The sequence below is a fragment of the Tenrec ecaudatus genome, chromosome 15, assembly GCF_050624435.1.
Source record: "Tenrec ecaudatus isolate mTenEca1 chromosome 15, mTenEca1.hap1, whole genome shotgun sequence".
Classification (NCBI taxonomy): Eukaryota; Metazoa; Chordata; class Mammalia; order Afrosoricida; family Tenrecidae; genus Tenrec; species Tenrec ecaudatus.
In genome coordinates, this window is record NC_134544.1 from 104,822,160 (window position 1) to 104,828,706 (window position 6,547).

Consider the following 6,547-nt stretch of genomic DNA (forward strand, 5'->3'; position numbering starts at 1 on the left):
ATCTTGAATATTTCTTTTTTTAAAATATTTTTATTGGAGGCTCGTACAACTCTTATCACAATCCATACACACATACATTGTCTGAAACACATTTGTATATTTGTTGCCATCATCCTCAAAAATTTGCTTTCTACTTGAGCCCTTATTATCAGCTCATTTCCCTGCTCCATCCCCACCTCCCCCTCTATCATGAACCCTTGACAATTTATAAATTATTATTTTGTCATATCTTACACTGTCCAACGTCTTGCTTCACTCACTTTTCTGCTGTCCAACATCTTGAATATTTCTTGGGAGCATTCGAGTAAGACTTCATTGCACTTATTTGGTCATGTACTCATGAGGAGCTAGTCCCCAGAGAATGGTCTTGTGCTTGGTAAAGTAAAATGTCAATGCAAATGAGAGAGACTATCAATGAGATGAATATCACAATGGCTGCAGTGATCAGTCCAGACAGAGGAATGATTGTGTGCATAGTACACGTCCGGGCAGCATTTCATCCTGTTGTACATGGGATCTCTGAGTTGAAGCCAACTCAAGTGTACCTAATAATAGCAACACATGCAATATTATCTAGGTCACTGTAAGTTAAAATTATTACATAAATATACATGTGGGAGCATGTATGAATATATCTGATTGCTTAAAGAAACTTTGAGACTCAAGAGAAATTTTTCCTGCATTAAGGTTTCTTTAACGATCCATCTTGTGTAAAGTAGTTATGCTTTGGGCTGAGATCTGCACGTATACAGTTTAAAACAACCAGATGTTCCCTGGAAGAGAGGGCTTTTTACTCCTGTAAACAGTTATAGTCTCAGAAACTCACAATGACATCACTATGAGTTGGCATAGACTGAGGTGGTGTTTGGTGTTTTCAAATGTCTCTGGCTTTGACAACAAATAATTCTAGTTAGTACAGTCAATTTCAAACATATCTCATCAAGACATATAACTGTGAACTCTGTTGTATATATGGTCAAAGATAGACAAAGCCCATTCCAATGAAAAGAATACACATTCAGATGCATGAAGATTCCCCAGAGTGTATACATGATAATCCCTAGAGGTGTGCTGAAAACGCGGGGGAACCCACAGCTTCTGAGCGGAAAGCATCCCTGACTCCTCTCTCGTGCATGTCCTGGAACCATGGCCTGTTGCAGGGAGGTTTATGTCTGGGCTCACACGGACTTCCCATCAGTGTTACATGGCTGTGTACTCAGGATTCACAGAGCTCAGTTATAAATAAGTTGGCTCTTGGAAATGCCCTTGGTGATGCTGACTCATGATTGGAGAGATGGATTGTAGTATATTTTCCCATCATGTTATTACCTCAACTCACTCCAGGCCCTTTCCTGGAGCCTGGCAATCCAGTGCACATAATAGCTAGTTAAAGAGAATCCAGAGACAGCACAGGTGACACACAACGTCTGTGAGGGCTTCACCACTCCTGGGCCTGACTCTTGTAGCTGCACCTGAGCCAGGACACCTGGCGATGAAAAGAAACAGAGTCATGTGCTCAGATGTTGCATCCCCAGACTTCATGTAGGAATCCCTGAAGCACTCACCTCCCAGAGTTGCCACCAGAAAGGAAAACCCACACATGCTTCATGTTCATGTGGATAAGATTTATGACACCCCAAAAGGCTCTCCAGAGTGATGAGGATTTTAAATTTACATATACGGGTGCTGTAGCTTCATGTGGCTGCCAGAGGTATTTGCATATTGGAGGTGCATTTGTAAATCAACTTGAACAGGATAAAGGGAGGCCCCTGGGTCTGCTCCTCCCACTCAAAGAATGCTGCTAGCAGTGCCTTTAGGGTAACCCAGATTTTTTTCTGAAGTCTTCATTTTATCTGCTGCAGAGTTCTCTTAATCCACACAAGAGTGTATCCTGTTCTGGGAGCTATATGCATCCACAGATCAAGGACATTTTTTCCCAATGATAGGTAGAGATAGATATCAAGAGAGAGAGAGAGAGAGAGAGAGAGAGAGAGAGAGAGAGAGAGAGAGAGAGAGAGAGAGAGAGAGAGAGAAACAAACAGCCAGACAGAAAGGAGGATAAATGACTATGTAAAAAGATAGCTAATGAAAATATTCACCACAAACCAGAGCCATATCTCTTCTGATTCATGACACCTACATTAGTCTATATTTAAACAATGGAATGTTCTAGTGTGGTCAGGCAACATCCAAATCACCAAAAAGATTGCTAAATTGGGTAACCATGTCTTTACTTAAATTTACTGCCATGTGTCTTCATATCAAGTTTAATTCATGTGATGGTATTTTCAATTGCTTCATATTCTTGTGAAAGTTGAGCATTGAATAAAGAAGAGTAAAGAATCATTGCATGTGAATTGTGGTGCTATTGAGGAATATTGGAATTACCATGGACTGTCAAAGGAACCAACCATGTGATCGCAGAGTAAAGGTTAACTGATGAACCACCAGCAGCAGAAGCTGCTCAGGAGAAAGACTAGACTTTCTATTCCTGTAAACCGTTACAGTCTTGGAAACTCACAGGGCGGTCGCTATGAGTCAGCACTGACTTAATGCTAGTGGTTTTGGTTTGGCCAAAGGAACAAACAAATCTTTCTTTGAGTAGTACATCCAGAATATTCCTTAGAAACAAGATGATGGTACTTCATCTCACATTTTTGAACATGATATCAAGAGACCCCAGTACTTGGAAAAGGGTATCATACTTGGCAAAGTAGAGGACAGTCAAACAGAGTAAGGCCCATGAGGAGATGGAAAGACACAATAGCTTCAATAATGGGCTCAGAGTTATGAACCATAATGAAGATGACTCAATACTTCACGCTGGTTTGTTCTTTTGCCTATAGAGTTGTTATTAGTTGGAAATGAATGAACTTACCTAACCCCCCCCCCAAAAAAAAAAAAACAGAAAGCACATACTTAAGAGTGAAAGGGGTGGAGGTTAGTCTGTCAATCAGGCAGCAGCTTGATAACCTCTTTGGAGACACTAAGGAGACAAATAGCTCATTGGGGGTGGGACCCCCGCCGGGTGGGACCCCCGCCCTCTCCCCATCGCTAGACATCGCTTTTGACAAGCCACATGGAGAAAGGTTGATGGAGCCAGAGCCCTGGGAGTTATAGGAGCCATGTGGAGACCGCTGCCAGCACCGAGGTGCTTCTACTGCCACTGGATTTACAAGACTTTTCACCCATTGGCCTGTGATCTTCCTGCATCCATCATTACTTGACTGTGTGAGTGTGACAAGGAATTTATGGACTAGTATTGCACATCTGGGCTAATATTGGGCTTATGGACTTGATCTGGACTGGGATCGGATGTTTTCTTAATACCCAATTGTTCTTGTATATAAAGCTTTTTTCTTATACACATGAGTGTCTATGAATTTGTTTATCTAGTCTACCCAGACTAACAAATATGCTGAAACCAATATCTATTGCTACTTATATCCTGGACAACTTATGGTTACACAAATTCATACAAAGTTCTCACACAGGATATTCATACAAGGATTGCATATGAATGAGACAAATAAGAATTGAAGAGGGATTGAGAATATTGAAGCACATGATGACCTCCCTTTCATGGTTCTGAATTTTACTAGTTAAACTAACGGAATACAAGCTCAATGATTATACTGCCAGTATCATCACCTACTTGTGTTCTCCTAAAGGCAGGCCGGCAGTTATTCACAAGGCACTTGAAGGGGCTGAGCTTGGAAATCATCCCAGATTTGTGGTCTCTGGATTAACAGACTAAATAAAATGTGGGCTTCTGTGATATCTTCAAAAGTGCCATCAAGCTATATCTAAAGATGGATAAAAAACAATGAGTATGTTAAGTGATATATTCCTGAATGAAGAGATAGAAAAGGAAGTTAGTGGTGTCCCTTTTAAAATAAGTAATAATATCTTCAAAAAGACCTGTTGCAGAAGCAGGACATCCAGAATTCTCATTGGAAATTAAGAGATGTTTTTTTTTTTAAATCATTTTCTAGGGGGCTCACACAATTCTTATCACAAACCTATCATGGATAATGGAGCAATGGTAGTACAGTGAGCTAACTGCTGGGTCAGTACTTTGAAAGTATCAGTTATTTCACTGGAGAAAGACAAAGTTTCTATGCCCATACATAGTTACAGTGCAAGAAACCTCTGGGGCAGCTCTACCCACAACTTTAAAGTTACTCTGTGATGGAATCATTTCTATGGCAGTGAGTTTGTATCTTTTGTTTTTGGTCTCTTGGAAGAAGTACAGGACAAATGCTATTAAAAAGCAAAGATGGTGTTTGCTTCGGCAACACATGTGCTATAATTGGAACGATACAGAGAAGATTAGCATGACCCCTGCACAAGGATGAGACACAAATTCGTGAAGCATTCCATATTAAAAAAAAAAGCAAAGATGATGAGGTATCAACCTCAATACATGGGATATGTTATGAATGGGATCCTCTGAAGAAAGAGACACAATTGTTTTTGGTTTTTTTTTTAAAGTTCAAGCAAAATAAACCACCTTCAGTGGCTGTGTTTTTAATAATAGCGCAATAATTGTGTTAATTATGTAAGGCAAGGTAAAGATACTGCAAGCCTAGGAAGGATTTCATCTGTTGTAGAAAGGGACATTACCAGTGAAGAATGTTTCTGCAGGGCTTTTTACCAACATAAACAAATATAAGGAATAGGAATTCTCACTAATTGACCAACTGGACACATTTCAAACAGACTCATTCTTTTGATGAAGCCATGAGAAGATACGTCCAACAGTGTAAGAGCCAAATCTGCCATCTTTAAAAATCTAAAGAAAATATGTCACTGCCTGATGGAATAAAGAAAACTGTAGTGAAGAAGCAATGGTGACTCTGGACGAGCTAAGAATTCATGTCCTCTGGGAGACCTTTATATCTGGACTCTACTCAGGAAGTTTATTGCACATTTCAAAAAACCAAGGCCCAAACAATGATGCTGATACCTTATGTAACAAGCCTCAAGGCACATAAGGAAGACCATCACAGTTATCCAGTGCTTGGAACCACATATGCATTTGTTAGCAATAGACAGCTTCAGAAAGCTCCATCCATTGTGCCCCGCCCATCACACTTTTACCTTATAATCTAACCTCAGGTTTCCAGCGATCACTACCTGACCTTACTTTGTATAATGCAAATACCCTAGGTTTCTATAGTACTCACCATTTTGTAGTCAAGCTCCTAGAATAAAAATCAATGCACTCTCTAAATAAAAAGCAGAGACACTAGGACATTTGCAGTCAGGTGAACAGATTTGGTTCACAACCATTCAGAAGTTCAAATCCTTGTGATGCTTAAGTGTGCAAGACAGCAGTCCCAGGCTTCTGGCTCCCTAGACTGGCCTGTATTTTGGTATGTGTGGCAAATCTGCAACCTGAAAGAGAAGAGGAGTGATCACTTAGGTATATCAGGTTATTGGCCTGCACTTCTTGCCCTAAGGAGTGCCCACCCTGTGCCCCTGAGCTGAAGATTAGGATTCAACCTGAGGTATTTGTTTTAATGACAGAGCACACGCTATGCTAATAGAGTCCATTCTTCTCTTCGTCAGGTCCCCTTCATTGACATTCATGTAATAGAAGCAGGTATCTCCTAGTCTCAGAGGATGAATGGATTCCAGGTCTTCCCGAAAGGCAATTATGACCCTGGATTACTGTATAGCCTTGGGAGTTCAATGCTTAAGTTGAGCGTTGGCCTAGGTTTTGAAAGGTTGATTTTATAGAGGAACCCACACACTTTAATTTGTTATCAAAATAGGTGAATTTTCAGGAAGAATCTGTTTTCAAGCCAAAGTCAATAAACTCAATGCTACAATATTCTTATGCTAGTTTTATTGCTATAAAACATTTACAATGTACTTTAAAAATTTACAGAATTATGAGGTGTGATCAATTATTTCAGTGCTGATACTATCTGTGTACCTTTCTACCAACAGTTTCTTCCCCTTTACATGTTTTTATCCTTTTCCCTGATTATCTCACTATAACACCCACATCTCACCCATAGTTTTGGATTTCTAGGGAGAGATAAAAAGCTAGTATATTGGCACCACTTGTGAAACTTGCTCGACCAGGAGCCTGGAGGGGTAGGAACACAAAATGAATGTGACGGGAAGAGGCTAAGCTGTGATAAAGTAGGGAGACATTAGCCTGATGTGGCTAGTCGGATATCCTAGATTGATGTCATTGGCATTGCCCTTTTCAACCCCCTGAGATTTTCTTAGTCAGGGAGTTGTGAAGTGGCAGTTATTTGACAGGGGTGTATGTTTGTGCCCCTATAAAACTAACATGCAAGTCAGGCTACTAGAAAAATACACAATTTATCTTTGACTCTGTCATGCCCAGTCGTCATAAATATCTGGAATATAAGGCTCACCATTCCCCTAGTTCTTAAGTCCAGGTTTCAGTCTCAGAGCTCTGAGGCAGGCTGGTTAAAGAACAAGGTTGGACCTACTTGATCAGCATTCTTTCTTTTTAAAAAATCATTTTATTAGGGGCTCATACAACTCTTATCACAATCCATTC

General features: G+C 40.2%; 1 non-coding gene across 1 annotated transcript; it reads left to right on the plus strand.

Moving 5' to 3' along the window:
• Positions 1-4,282: 4,282 nt before the first annotated feature.
• Positions 4,283-4,389, plus strand: LOC142428342 (U6 spliceosomal RNA). Its single transcript, XR_012780263.1, has one exon. It is a non-coding gene; the product is annotated as a U6 spliceosomal RNA (small nuclear RNA).
• Positions 4,390-6,547: the final 2,158 nt, after the last annotated feature.